Source organism: Aethalodelphis obliquidens, unplaced genomic scaffold (assembly GCF_003676395.1).
Source record: "Aethalodelphis obliquidens isolate GAN/ISIS:26980383/991018 unplaced genomic scaffold, ASM367639v1 scaffold27, whole genome shotgun sequence".
Classification (NCBI taxonomy): Eukaryota; Metazoa; Chordata; class Mammalia; order Artiodactyla; family Delphinidae; genus Aethalodelphis; species Aethalodelphis obliquidens.
Window position 1 is genome coordinate 4,305,822 of NW_020837971.1, and position 15,729 is coordinate 4,321,550.

Genomic DNA, 15,729 nt, shown 5'->3' on the forward strand with positions numbered 1-15,729 from the left:
TGCATTGGCCCTCTAGCCCACAAATGTCCGGATGATGTCTCTCACTTAATGCTAGGTCATATCATTTAATGATTTCACTTAGTTGTGTGAAATCAAAATGCAAACACTTAATTCCAAGTGGGAGACAACACAAAATGGTAACCAGAACAGTTGGCTTGGAAACTTGTGAAAATAACTTCTCACTTTCTTGCCTCAGTATCCTCTGTCCAAAAATATGACGGTAAATTAGATTATGTCATAGGTCCTCTCCAGCTCTAAAATAATATAAATGGACAATTGTGAGCCACAAAATTATAAATATTGGTCTAATAACAGTATAAAACTGTGGCCTTTAGATAGAATTCCCAAATCAGCAAACTGGATAAAGTTCATCCGTGATAAAACAGTATGCCTGACAATTAACTCTGGGAATCAATGTCCTATCCTCTGATAGAAACAGCCACAATAAGTTGAATACAATCTAATAGAATCAAAATATAAATACCACCAAAGGCAAAGTCAGCTAATTTAATAGTTCTAATAAATATATACACAAGAAACTACATAGCTAAAAAACAACAACATTAAACATTTAATTATCTTGGAGCATGACTTGGACACACTACACAGTCACTATAATTGATTGAGAAAAGAATGATGGTTAAAGTCACCAAGCAAAAGGCAATAGGCTGAAAAACAGTCAACTCAGAGGCCACGAGGCCATGTGTGGACATGCCCCTTGTTAACACTGATAAACTGTTACTGATGGAGCTAGTTCTAAACGTTCAGAGTTACGGATCATGCTGCCCAGGGCTAGCTGTGAGAAATTTGTATTATAACTGATGTCCGTCTTCGTACTCAGCTTCTTTTTCTGTGCCCTCTTCATTTCTTGATAATATAATAATTCCACAGCAAGTTCTTTGTCCTACAAAGTTCCACTCTTCTTCTGTGTCCATCGTGCCTCTTCTCTCTCCCATCACCACCACGCAAACATTTAAGATAAATCAGAGCTGCTACTTCCAAGATACTTCTTATTTTGATAGGTGAGTCCTGAACCAAGGCCAAGACATAAGTTATTTTTATAGAAAATGAACATGCTACATTAGTGTGCCTTCTTAATTCCATAATATAACTTATTTTCTTTTAACCTCCTTCGGGGAGCTGTAAGGCATCGCTTTTATATCTTTGGAAGTCATGAAAAAGCAATAAAGAGACATTATAAATACTTAATCTGCATGGCATCCTATTAATATGTCATTGTAAAATGCATCCTATCTAACAAAACGTCCATAGCAATAATATTCATTCTGAGAACATAGTAGGTGTCTCCTGAGCTACTGGTTAAAGTCTGCTATTGTACTAATGCCATTTAAGGCAGTGTGGGTTCATTACAGTATTATTTGAAGAATCAGTTATAAAATCAATCTATCATTGCACTATGTATCATGCACCGAGGCTTCAGCGGAATGATAAATAGTACAAAAACATTCAGTTTAATTAATCTTTCTAAGACAAATGGAGGAGAGGCCTTTCAAAGTGAACAGTATCTTAGTATGGGTTAACTTAGTATAGGTTGACACGTGTCTCCATGCTAACTCATGTCTCCAGAGCTCCTAGTCCCATAGCTTTCTGTAATTTTAGGTCATAAATGCAATAATTTTTTAAAGTCATTCTTAAAAAATCATTGTAGTATCAGGAGTATTTAAATTGACACAATAGCAAATAGGTGTATGATTTCTTTTGCCTCTGAAAAAACAAATGTTGCTTAACATATGTGGATACAGCCTTAAATGCAGAAAAGTAAACAAACAATGCCCTACTGGCCATTGTGCATGACAATTCACAACATTGTGCATGACAGTTCACAAACAATTCATTTGATATATTTCTTTATATCAAAAAGTAACTTATATCTTTTTTTCTATTCTTTATAACTTTTTTCATACATATTTTGATTTTATTATTTTGTTTGTGTTAGTTACTTTGTTTCTATTCTTTATTATTCAAGTTGGAAAATCCATATTTGATGTTTTAAATTGACAACCACATAGATAGAACTTGAATTTTTTATGTTATTAAGCTTTGTGTCCATTTCCTTGTCTTGTAATAGGCCCTTCACTAGGCAAAATACACCCAAAGCTATTTGTCCTACATGATCGAATAATTTTCGTAGTACTTTTGGGGGCAGCTAAAATTTACCTGCCTAAATTTCATTCTTGACCTTCGTATTTCTATATGCAAATTAAATGCCTCTAATTTTTACTTTAAGAAAAACATTAGCATTTGAAAATAAAATTGGCAACTTTTTGGGTGAGGTTTTCTCCCAAAATTCCATTTCAACTAAATTTGCTTTGCTTGCCTATATGTGCGTGTGTGTGTGTGTGTATATATATATATATATATATATGTATATATATACATACACCTATTTCATGTAATACTGTGTTTGTATTAATAGACCCCCTCTGATCCTTTAACAAATTAAGAATTTTTTTTTTTTTTTTTTTTTTGTGGTATGCGGGCCTCTCACTGTTGTGGCCTCTCCCGTTGCGGAGCACAGGCTCCGGACACGCAGGCTCCGTGGCCATGGCTCACGGGCCCAGCTGCTCCGCGGCATGTGGGATCTTCCCGGACCGGGGCACGAACCCGTGTCCCCTGCATCGGCAGGCGGACTCTCAACCACTGCGCCACCAAGGAAGCCCCAAATTAAGAATTTTTGAAAAGTGCCAAGGGTTTGCATACTGACTATTTTTTTAATTAAAAAGAAGAAAAAAAAAGCCTAAATGTGTTATCAGTATATGAGCACTTACGAAGGTATTCTACCTCTATTGACCTGGAGTTATGGTCTAGAAAAGATACTATGTGTCCTCATCTTTGCCTCTTTCTTTACTACATTGAAACATTCTCATGCATCAGATGAAGTTCTAATTTTAAAAACTTCAGTTGTCCCTTTAGTCTCTTTATACTATTATTCTGTCACAACCTTTCATAGGCAAAAATGAAAAATTATTCTTTACCTATTACTTCCCTCTCTTCATATCCATCCCCTTGATCTTCTGTAGTTTGGCTTCTGAAGCCACCACTCTACCCAAGCTTCTGTCTCATCAGCACTCCCAAATCCAGATGCTTTGCTGGGAGTTCATTGCTCTTGAACTCTCAGAAGTACTTAACATTGTAGACCACACCCTCCTCCTTGAAACTCTGCCTTGCCTTGTTCTGTGACAAAGCTCAGCTGACCTTTTCCTACTTTTCTAGTTGCTCCTGGAATCTGGTTTCCTTCTTTCTCATTTTCCCACTGCCCATGGGAATTGCCTTTCATTCCATCTTTTGTTTTTCTTTTTCTATTTTGTTTCCTGGAAGAGCTCATCCATTCTCATTCTAGCTTAGCTACTTATTAGCTGTGTAATATAAGGCAAGTTGTGTAGCCTCTCTGTACCTCAGGTTTCTCATCAGCAAATTGGAGATACTATTTGATGTGAAAATTAGAGTTAGTGTGTAGAAGGCATTTAAAATAACCCTTGTCATAACATAAGTAACATAAGTCAGTTGTCATCAGTCATAACATAACATAAATAAGTCATTTGTTACTAGCCATGATCATTATTTGCTATCATTTCATCACACTTAAAACTGCATCTTCATCTTTGATTTGTGCTTCCATATTTTAAACTGCTTTTAAGTTATGATCCACAAAATATTCCATCAACAACACTTCAAACACCAGCATGGCCAAAACAGAGGTCAGTTTCTTGGGCCATATTTCCTTCTCAACATGGCTCATCCTTTCAAATGCCATCTTTCTATCACTGATATTACCATTTTCCAGGTAATCAACATTACATGGTAATTTAACATTTTTCTTTCATTGTCTACATTAAGCTTATTATTTAGCTTGTCAGATTTTCCTTTGTAATTTAGTTTGAATTCACTGAATTTTGTTGCTTTCCAATGCTCTGCTTGGTCCAGATCCTTGCCACCTTACACATGAACTAGTCATCCGTATCTCTACTCCCAGCATCTTTATTCCAACCAAATAATATCTTATAAACACCACGTTCAGTATGTCATATTCCACCCAATGTTCTTCTACTCAAGAAGTTAGAATCCAAAAATCTAACTATACCAATAGTTGTTAAATAATTGGAAATTGTAGAGCTGATGTTGCTTTTAAAATACATATTGAAAATTTAAGTTCATAAACTGGAAACTCAAAGAAAATCTGAGAAGTATAAATATTTTATTATTTTTTATAGAAGGTTAATAAAGTAAGCAGGAAAGATCGTAAAAATGTTCCAGTAAACACAAACATATCATACAAAAGGGCCAATAGTAGTATAATTACAATAATGATAATAACGGACATTTCTTATCTATATTACACTTTACAAAATATTTTGACATAAAACATTTCATTTGCTTTTCACACTAATTCAATGAAAAAGGTGTTGATATTAACCCATTTTACAGAATTAAAAACAGAGGTAAGGTTAAGCAGCGTACCAGAGATCATACGCCAGGAAGAGATGGAGACAGAACTTGCCTTTGGGTCAAGTTCCATTGCATAATTTGAAAGGCGTCAATAATCATTTTTTAACAACTTACTACATTTTTGAAACCTGGTAATAGAACCTAATGAGTGCTGAGTGAATTACCTACCATATAGGCTGGAATAATTCTAAATTACTGTATATAGAACCACATCTAATACAACTTGGGTTTCACAATAGATAATCTATACATCTAAACCTCATGAACTGTCTTATCACTGCTTGGCAAACCAGGAGTATAGTGTCTAGAAATGAATAAATAGTATTATCACTTTAGTACTAAAAGGTATCTGCCTCTACTTAAGTTCATTAGCCAAAGGGTCAGAAGCCGTTACTCATTTTTTAATAACTGTCTTCATAATTAACAGCTTATATAACAGTAATATAGGTGAAAATATGTAAAATGCTTTTTACAAGCATAAATAAAATTAGCCTTTATTTTACAAATGTTGTCCTCTGAATATAAAATAGTCTAAAATTATAGAATTGACAAAGATGAACATATGACTGAGTTTTAGGTGTCAATGCTCCCTTTCTTTTCTATATGTGGGATTAATATTCAGAGAGCTCAACTGACATTGCCTATTGATTACAGAAATTATGAAGATGAAGCAGAATTTTCCTGGATATACTTAATGCTCTGGAAAGAATGCTAATGATAGTTAAAACATTTGATCCTGAATTGAATGTATGTATCTCTCTATTCACTTGACTGTTTTAAGTAGGATTTAAAACTCTTTGGTGAAATTATTCAAAAATTTCTCAGTTGCAGATTACTTGGCATTGGCTATTACACTGCCTGTCTTATGTAAACATTATTCTTAAGACCATACCAGGACGTTAGTCCCTGGGGGATGTGGAGAGCTGGCAGCAAGCCACGGAGCTGTGGGATGGGTTCACCCTGAGGGCAGTGAACAAGCGCGTGCAGCAGCGGGGTAGCGCGGCAGCTGCGGGAACTCCCAGCCATCCAGCCCCAGCTAGTAGCAGTCAGCAAAACCAAACCTGCAGACACGGGGATCGAGGCCTACAGTCACCAGCAGCGCACTTTCGGGGAGAGCTATGTTCAGGAACTGCTTGAAAAAGCATCAAATCCTAAAATTCTGTCTTCGTGTCCTGAGATCAAATGGCACTTCATTGGCCATCTACAGAAACAAAATGTCAGCAGATTGATGGCTGTCCCCAATCTCTTCATGCTGGAAACAGTGGATTCTGTGAAGCTGGCAGACAAAGTGAGCAGTGCGTGGCAGGAAAAAGGTTCTCCCGAAAGGTTAAAGGTTATGGACCAGATTAACACCAGCGGAGAGGAGAGCAAACGTGGCCTGCCCCCATGGTGGCCGTGGTGGAACACATAAACACCAAGTGCCCCAGCCCGGAGTTCGTGGTACTGATGACCCTCGGGGGCTTTGGGCACGATCTTAGTCAGGGACCAGACCCAGACTTCCAGGTGTTACTGCCCCTCTGGGAGGAGCTGTGCAGGAAACCGAGCATCCCTACCAACCGGGTGGAGCTGAACATGGGCCTGTCCGTGGACTTCCAACACACGATTGAAGTGGGATCTGCGAATGTCCGAATAGGAAGCACCATTCCTGGAGAGTGAGATTACTTCAAGAAAGCTGCCCTGGACAAGCTTGCAGCAGAGCTGAAGGCTCCGGCGGCAGAGGTGGCCCAGGCACATTGAGCAGCGGCCCAGCTCAAGGGCTGGGTCCAGGAAGACAAACTATGCATTCACCTGGGCTTTCACTTTCACATCCCCTACGTCACAGCACGACCACGCCCTCCTCAGGACCTGGAGAAGGCACGCCTACGATTATGTGTGTTGATGGAAACCATCTGACTTAGTGTCTGACACAGGAAGCTCACTTCAAGCAGTGACTTTGGATTAGATTCGAGGAATCCAGACTTTTCTGCAGAACAGGTACCTGGGCACTAGCCAGGACTTGAGTTCAGGCTTGAACGTTGCCCAGCAGCACCAACTAACCCATGAATGCCTTTCCCAGGTTAAAACTTGGTGACTGATGCCTATAATCACCAAAGTCAGAGCGATTCCAACTTGTCATCCACTTCAATAGAAAATTCCCTGTTACCAACTCCGTACAAACCCCACTGAGTAGCCCTCTCTGCTGCTCTGGAGCAGCGTGGTTTCTGCCCCCAGTCTCCACCCCACCCAGTAAACGTTGGTCTCCACTCTGGCATGGCAGTACCGGTAACTTCGGGACCTGGCTCGAGTGAGTTCGCCAAACCCACATTGTGTCTGATGAGAGCTGTGTCCTTGGCCATCGTGTGGTGCTGATCCTGAAAATTACCGGGCAACTAACAGCAGCGGTCCTTGGGCCTTCTAACATCCTCCTCCAGAGACAGGACTTTGAGCTTTTGCCCCAGGCCCTATGGTGATGAGAATCAAATGATATGATTCTTCTGCCACCATAGTTCCCATTATGATGATTACTTATCTCATAGCTCCCCAGAAATGAAAGATCCCCTCAAAGCCAGTTCAGGCTCACGGTTTCAACAAGGCCTGGTTTTGAGTTTCCTGTTCCTGGGAGCACTTTTTAGGCATACTAATAGCCTCCCCTCCCAACCATGTTTATAAGGCAGAATTTTGCAAGTCTTGACATTAATAGAGTAGCTAGCTCTTCGAAACTCGGAAAGCACAATTCTCGGATAGTCACGACGGACGACTGTAGTCTGGGTCGTTGTTTGTTTTCCAGGTGGGTTTTTCATATTTATTCAAGCCCCACTCTTTAATTTTATGAAACAACTCCCATGAAGCTGCTGCCGAAATGTAACTTTGTAAAACTTAAACCATTACGATTCCTGTACTATTTCACTCAAAGCTGTAGTGTGATATTTCAGAGTCTATTAAATAAAAATGTGAGTTTGAAAACAAACCAACCAACCAACCAACCACACCAATGACTTTCAGGAGCCTGAACTGAATTGTTGATTCAAGATAGAACTGGCCTTAAAAACCAATAGAAAAGGCCACTGTGAACATGTGACTAAGTGGCAAATGGATAGCTCACTCATTCCACTTTCTCAGAACTTCCAATATTTAGAGCATCATTGAGCATTTCAGTAAAAAAAAAAAAAAAAAAAAAAAAAGTACAGTCATCTGGTACCAAAATTAGTGCATAAAACCATAATTTTATATCCTAGGGATCTTCTGCATCATAGCATTTTTCTAATAAGCTTCATTAATATTTGGCAGTATGTCTTTTATTTTAATGACTTGATGACAGTTTCAAAGGCAAGAACACTGTAGATAGCACTTTATTTTATACCCATAGTTGGAATGTGGACAAGAAACCAGTGTCAACTAGTGAAGCAGTAGCCAAGTTAAAATGGATTTAAATTGGAGAAACAATGAGCTTATCAAAGTGCTGTTATTTTAAATGCCACCCAGTAGGAAAAGTAGACAATGCAACCCATATTCTACAATGAGAAATACTTTGCTTGAGTTCATCATTAACATTACTGACGATTAGAGGGAGAGGAGGGTTTGGATGAGGAAATAAAAGAAAATCTGACTTGGGCTTGCTTGCCCTTAGAGAGGCCTGCTAATTGGCCTTTCAATTAACTAAGGAGAAGCCTTTCAAGTCTTTGGTAGCACTGAAGTGGAACTGTATTAGCACATCCACTTCCTCTTTCTTTTTTTTAACAACTTTATTGCAGTATAATTGCTTTACAATAGTGTGTTAGTTTCTGCTGTATAACAAAGTGAATCAGCTATACATATACGTACATGCCCATATCTCCTCCCTCTTGCGTCTCCCTCCCATCCTCCCTATCCCACCCCTCTAGGTGGACACAAAGCACCGAGCTGATCTCCCTGTGCTATGCGGCTGCTTCCCAGTAGCTATCAATTTTACATTTGGTAGTGTATATATGTCCATGGCACTCTCTCACTTTGTCCCAGCTTACCTTCCCCCTCCCCGTGTCCTCAAGTCCACTCTCTACATCTGCATCTTTATTCCTGTCCTGCCCCTAGTTTCTTCAGAAACTTTTTTTTTAGATTCCACATATATGTGTTAGCATACGGTATTTGTTTTTCTCTTTCTGACTGACTTCACTCTGTATGACAGTCTCAAGGTCCATCCTCCTCACTACAGATAACTCAATTTCATTTCTTTTTATGGCTGAGTAATATTCCATTGTATATATGTGCCACATCTTCTTTATCCATTCAGCTGACGATGGACACTTAGGTTGCTTCCATGTCCTGGCTATTGTAAATAGAGCTGCAATGAACATTGGGGTACATGACTCTTTTTGAGTTATGGCTTTCTCAGGGTATATGCCCAGTAGTGGGACTGCTGGGTCGTATGGTAGTTCTATTTTTAGTTTTTTAAGGAACCTCCATACTGTTCTCCATAGTGGCTGTATCAACTTACATTCCTACCAACAGTGCAAGAGGGTTCCCTTTTCTCCACACCCTCTCCAGCATTTATTTAAAGTTTGTAGATTTTTTGATGATGGCCATTCTGACCGGTTTGGCGTGATACCTCATTGTAGTTTTGATTTTTATATTTGTAATGTAGTCTGATTTGCATTTCCCTAATGATTAGTGATGTTGAGCATCTTTTCATATATTTGTTGGCAACCTGTATATCTTCTTTGGAGAAATGTCTATTTAGGTCTTCTGCCCATTTTTGGATTGAATTGTTTGTTTTTTTTGATATTGAGCTGCATGAGCTGCTTGTAAATTTTGGAGATTAATCCTCTGTCAGTTGCTTGATTTGCAAATATTTTCTCCCATTCTGAGAGTTGTCTTTTCATCTTGTTTATGCTTTCTTTTGCTGTGCAAAAGCTTTTAAGTTTCATTAGGTCCCATTTGTTTATTTTTGGTTTTATTTCCATTTCTCTAGGAAGTGGGTCAAAAAGGATGTTGCTGTGATTTATGTCATAGAGTGTTCTGCCTATGTTTTCCTCTAAGAGTTTTATAGTGTCTGGCCTTACATTTAGGTCTTTAATCCATTTTGAGTTTATTTTTGTGTATGGTGTTAGGGAGTGTTCTAATTTCATTCTTTTACATGTAGCTGTCCAGTTTTCCCAGCACCACTGATTGAAGAGGCTGTCTTTTCTCCATTGTATATTCTTGCCTCCTTTATCAAAGATAAGGTGACCATAAGTGCATGCAGTTATCTCTGGGCTTTCTATCCTGTTCCATTGATCTATATTTCTGTTTTTGTGCCAGTACCATACTGTCTTGATTACTGTAGCTTTGTATTATAGTCCAAAGTCAGGGAGCCTGATTGCTCCAGCTCCGTTTTTCTTTCTCAAGATTGCTTTGGCTATTCGGGGTCATTTGTGTTTCCATACAAATTGTGAATTTTTTTGTTTCCACTTCCTCTTTTTTCAACAGATATACACGGTCTTCTCTTTGTTACCACATCAGTCCATTTGCAATAGGTATTTTCACACTTTCTGATTCAGTTTGTCCAAAATGTGATTTTTCTGCCTGAATTGTCAGTCCTCTGAAAAGCCAGGTCATTTAAGGTGATGGATGGTAAGCAAAAGTTAAGCCATATTGTTTTTTGATACCAACAAATATTGGTTCTTTCTTTATATGAACATTTATTTGTAAATAATCAGCAATGTATTGCAGATTCAAAGCAGTGTTTTAGCCTAAAGGTCACGATTCTCTTAGTTTTGAAATAACGCATTACCAATCTGGAATGCTTAAAAATAGAGGGGGTGGGGGAGGAAACCATGGACTGAATGATAAAGAAAAGGATCCGGTCACTCTCCCATGTATACAGTGCCATGGATAATGCAAAGGGGACACCATTTAGAAGGATTCCCTTTGCCATGATTCCTCCCTGTAAAGGAGGTTGGCGCTTATAGTTACTCTACTATTCAGAAAAGGAGTTTCAAATTCTGTGATGCTGACCAACATCTAGGGATCTTGAGTTACTTTGTAAACTACCATAGAACATAATAGCAGTTTTGACTGGATAAGGTAAATCATGAAGTAGCTCACTTCCTTCAACAGATACTCATTTATCTCACTGTTTACTGAGCCCCTTGCATATATGATTAGCCACCAGGCTACACACGGTGCTCTACCCTGGAGACTCAAAGTCATGCTCACTGTCCCATGGAGCTTTCTGTTCAACAGTGATGACAATACAAAGAATCATCAGAAAAAGGCAAAATGGCGTTTAGCTGATGGCCGACCAGGCAGGGTTTCATTAAAACAGTATCATCGGAGTTATGTGTTAAAGGATAGTCTTTTAAAAAGCAGAGATGCATTCTAGATGGAGGACATAAGACAAGAAAAGCTAGAAAGCATGGAGCATGTTAAAGGATTGTGAATAGCCGGTTTTGCCTATAGTGCATGACAATTCATTCAATAAATATATACTGAATCTGTACTATGAACAAAGTTCAGTCTTGGACTCTTGGGATAAAGCAGTTAAAAACAAAACGTTGGATCATGCACTAATGGAGCCAACATTCTGAAGGAGAGAGATAGGCAATAGAAAAAAAAAATAGATCTATAATATAATGGAAGTAGTGAGAAGTGCTGCCCTTTTCAAGCTACCTTGTTCTCCTTACTGATGTTCTCCTGGAACGCATCAAGCAAGATCTTGCTTCAGGGCTTTGCATTTGCCATTCTCTATATCCAGAACCCTCATTTTCAACACATTCACAGGCTCTCTTCCCTCACCTCCTTCAGACCTCTATTCAAATAGCCCTCTCTCAGCGAAGACTTTCTTATTAAGCAGTAACCACCACTCTGCCCCAACACATCCTATCTCGCTTCCCTGCTTTGATTTTCACCATACAACCTATTTTCATCTGGCATGCTGTTTAATTTGTTTATTGACTCTCTCCACACTGGAAAGTAATGCTCCATGAAAGAAAGGGATTTTTGCCTATTTTGTTTAGTGTTATACTCTCAGCACCTAGGACAGTACCTAGCACATTCAAAAGATATTTGCAGTATGAAAAAATATAATGAAAAATAAATTAGGGTTAAGGTGGTTAAGTGAATGATGTGCTGCTCTTTTATGGGGAGGCTGGGGAAGACCTGTCTAAGGAAGTGGCATCTGAATAAAAACCTGAATAAAAGGAAGGAGCAACTCACATAACTGTCTGAGAAAAGAGTTTCCCAAGCAGAGGGAACAGCAGGGGCAAAGGCAGGAGCATCCTGGCTGGAGCAGAAGAAGCTAAAGAGGAGAGTGATAGAATATGTCAAAAAGATAGCATGAGTCCCGCTAAGGATCTGGATTTTATTCTGAGTGAAAAGGGAAGCTACAGAGGGTTTGGTTTTGTTTTTAGCAGAGTGGTGACACAATTTGACTTACTTCTATAAAACATCACCAGGCTCCAGTGTGGAGAATAGACTATAGCAAAGCAGAAAGAGATAGATAGGTAGGAAGCCAGCACCAAGTAGTTTAGACTGGTGTGAGAGCAGTGGAGATGTACATTCCGGATGGCTTTTGAAGGTAGAGTTAACAGGATTTGCTAATGGAATAGATGGATGTGGTAAAAAGATACCAAGGAGGAATTCAAGGAGTTGTCATCAACTGAGATGGGGCAGACTATGAAAGGAGCACGTTGGGCAAAAGGAGGAGTGTTAGAAATGGAGAGTTAGTTTTGAAGCTCATACATTTGAAATGCCTTTTAAATTTCCAAGTGGAGATATATTGAGTAGACAGTGGGATTTTTAGTCTGAATCTCAAGAGAAAGGTCACAGCTAGAAATATAAATTTGAATTTATCAGTGTATAGGTGGTATTTAAAACCATGGAAGTAGATCAGATCTACTGTGTGGATTAGTGTGGTTTAGTGTGGATTAGTGTGATTTAGACTAAAAACCACTAACATTTGCATGACGTTTTACCATTTACCAAGCAATTCCACATCAGCTGGAAAATTGCAGGAGTTAAGATTACAAATCTAAGATGGACTTGAAAAGTGACTGAAAGGCTAAGAGTAATATGAGAGAGAATGCTGACTGCACAGTGCTTTACAGATGATTGAATTTGGAGGATGAGGTTGTTAAAGACAGCCCCAGTTCCTTCATTTGAAGGGACTATAAATATGGGGAGGTGGAGAGGGGTCATGAAGAGGGATGATGATAGCTATTATTTTGAACACGGTGAGTTTCTGGTGCTTTAACACTATCCCGGTGACGTAGGAGGAGGAGGGTGCTCTTTGCCAAAGTCAAGCCCTATTTATCCTCAAAAGGCAGTTCAAACATTACTTCCGGGCTTGCCTGGTGGCGCAGTGGTTGAGAGTCCGCCTGCCAATGCAGGGGACACGGGTTCGTGCCCCGGTCCGGGAGGATCCCACATGCCGCGGAGCGGCTGGGCCCGTGAGCCATGGCCGCTGAGCCTGCGCGTCCGGAGCCTGTGCTCCGCTACGGGAGAGGCCGCAGCGGTGAGAGGCCTGCGTACCGCAAAAAAACCCACAAAAAAACCCCATTACTTCCGCCAGAAGGTCTTCTCCTCCCAGTCTCCTTGGTCTGAGTCAGGATTTTTCCTTTCTCATCACCACCTCCACATACTTAGGATTGCCTGCTTATTTGTCTGTGTCCCACTGAGTTCCTTAAAGAGAGGGATTTTATCTTTCATGCTTGTGACCTCAGCACATTGGACAGTGCCTGAGATGGATGGATGGATGGATGGATGGATGGATAGCAGCAATGAGAACCCAGCTGAAGCTGTTTACATTAGTTTACAGTAAAGACAACCAGTGTGGTTTTGTGGAGCTCAGAATGGAGAGGGCAGAAAGTACACTAAAAGTCAACTACAGCTTGATCTCAAATAGCATCTGTTCTGTATGAAGTATTTTTCAGGTCACCCGGCCACCAGATTGAGACATAAAAATATGAAATATTCACCACACTGAAAGACTTGGTGGCCAAATCAAGTTCCCTAGATGTTTGGAGATGAAATTAAGTATATTAAAAACTGCTCTCTGAAAATTTTTCCTCTGTTTTAAGAATGGGATGAAGGCATTTACTAGAAAAATGAGAACTTTTGCATAGACTACTATGTTCAGCATCTGGATATAAAGTGGAAGACAGCTGTGCTCACCACTGTACCACCAACACAGAGCTGAAGTTAATGCCTTAATGACTTGAACCCTGGACCATCACATTTAAAATGACTGATCCTCTATTTACTAAGCTACTCAGAACAGATGTCATTTAAGGGTACAAACTTGCAATGATTAGTAAGTAAATCCTTGAGATCTAATGCAAGTATAGTGAATATAGACAGAAACATTGTATGATATTATCAAACTTTCCAAGAGACTAATTCCTACCTTACAAGAATTAATGAGAATTAATACATATAAAGTGATTAGTCCAATGCCTGACACAACAAATTTTAGTTATCATCATCATCTTTGGTTATTTGTGATAAGCACACTTCCCAACTGAGATCAGGCAAAAAACCATTCAAAAAGCAGGAAGTTGGGCTTCCCTGGTGGGGCAGTCATTGAGAGTCCGCCTGCCGATGCAGGGGACGTGGGTTCGTGCCCCGGTCCGGGAAGATCCCACATGCCGCGGAGCGGCTGGGCCCGTGAGCCATGGCTGCTGAGCCTGTGCATCCGGAGCCTGTGCTCCACAACGGGAGAGGCCACAACAGTGAGAGGCCCGCGCAAAAAAAAAAAAAAAAAAAGCAGGAAGTTAAATTTTGTTATTCTTTTCCAAGTGGCTTTAGATAATATGTTTTTAGTGAAGAAAACCTGTAAGTGCATAGCATAACAGATAGAAGGTTTGTAAGGCAGTTACTCCCAGGTTTGTGACATTTCCATGTAAAATATCTTTGCCATGTTCCCTAGGGAATTAATTCTTCTCTTGATGCTAAATCACAGCTCTGTATCCACTATGGTTTAAATGTGGAAAGTATAGAAAATAGCTTATTCATATCAACTTCCCCCTCTCCCATTTTTGATGTTTTTGATCAGTATTGATTTTCTACCTATGAATAAGCTTCATATTAATTACCTGTGCCACCACAGACTGTAAAGGACATCTCCTAAGCTCTCTTGTTACACATAAAAATTCATAGATAGGTACAACATGAAATTTCACATTATTTATGGTGTTACTTTCAGCCTTTTTTTCAATCAGAAGTCCCTAAACTTTTTGATCCTTGATTATCTTTGGCAGTACGTATAGTGAAGCCTGTAGATCCTTCTCGGAATAATATTTCTAAATGCATAAAATAAAATATGAAACTATCTGTGATTTCTATGGGTAACAGAGTCATAGCGTCTGCTATGCTACTGTTGTTTGTTGCAAACATGTATTATTGAAGGAAATGCTATATTTCTGTTAGAAATAGCTGAAAATAAAGATGAATTTTTTTTCTCGTCCAAGTCCAAAGACCACTCTGATAAAGATCCCTGATGTAAAAGAAAAATTTGTCATTTTGTGATGAATATACTAAAGCGCAAAGTTGCTACCCTTGTTGATTAAATACTATTGTTTTTATGTACCTTTGAATTGTATTAAATTTATTTTTGCTGTTTAAAATACTACACCCACGTTATAGAAAAATAAGAAAACAGAATTAGAGGAATCACCTATAATACACCCGCCTTTCATATTCCCTGCTAGCATTTTCATGTGCTTCTTTCCAGTTATTTTGTAACTGCCATCATCGTATTATGTATGTAATTTTGTATCCACTTAAAACTAAACGTTGTATCATGAGCATTTTCCATGTTGTCCTACAATGTTTACAGCCACAGTTTTCATGATTATGTGATATTTCTTATCTTACTTAGCCATACCGTTCCTACTAAATAGCAACATTTTTTGCTACTATGAATAACATTGTTTCATAATGGGTGCTACTGTGATAAATTTAACTACTTCGTTAAGTGAGCAACCAATTAGAAGTTATGATATGTATTAAGGGTTTAGAACTTACCATACACTATTTTACTTTAATCATCACAGTGAGCCTTCTCTTTTTCGTTAACAAGCTTTTTATTATTATTATTACTGTGACACAGTTTTAGATTTACAGAAAAATTGTGGAGATAGTTCCCATATACCCCACACTGAATTTTCCTTGCTGTTAACATCTTGTTAGTATGGCACATTTGGTACTTTTTATAAGCCAATAGTGATACAGTATTATTAACTGAAGTCTATACTTTATTCACATTTCCTTAGTTTTCACCTCATGGTTTGTTTTGTTTTCTCCTGTCCCAGGAAAGGAATGCCCTGGGTG

The 15,729-nt window shown here is 38.9% G+C and overlaps 1 protein-coding gene and 1 pseudogene across 1 annotated transcript in view; both read left to right on the forward strand.

Annotated features, from left to right (window-relative positions):
* MAGI2 (membrane associated guanylate kinase, WW and PDZ domain containing 2) overlaps positions 1-15,729 on the forward strand; it is a 610,224-nt gene that overhangs the window by 314,680 nt on the left and 279,815 nt on the right. The gene's annotated exons all lie outside the window — the stretch shown is intronic.
* On the forward strand, positions 5,381-6,204 carry LOC113629419 (pyridoxal phosphate homeostasis protein pseudogene; annotated as a pseudogene).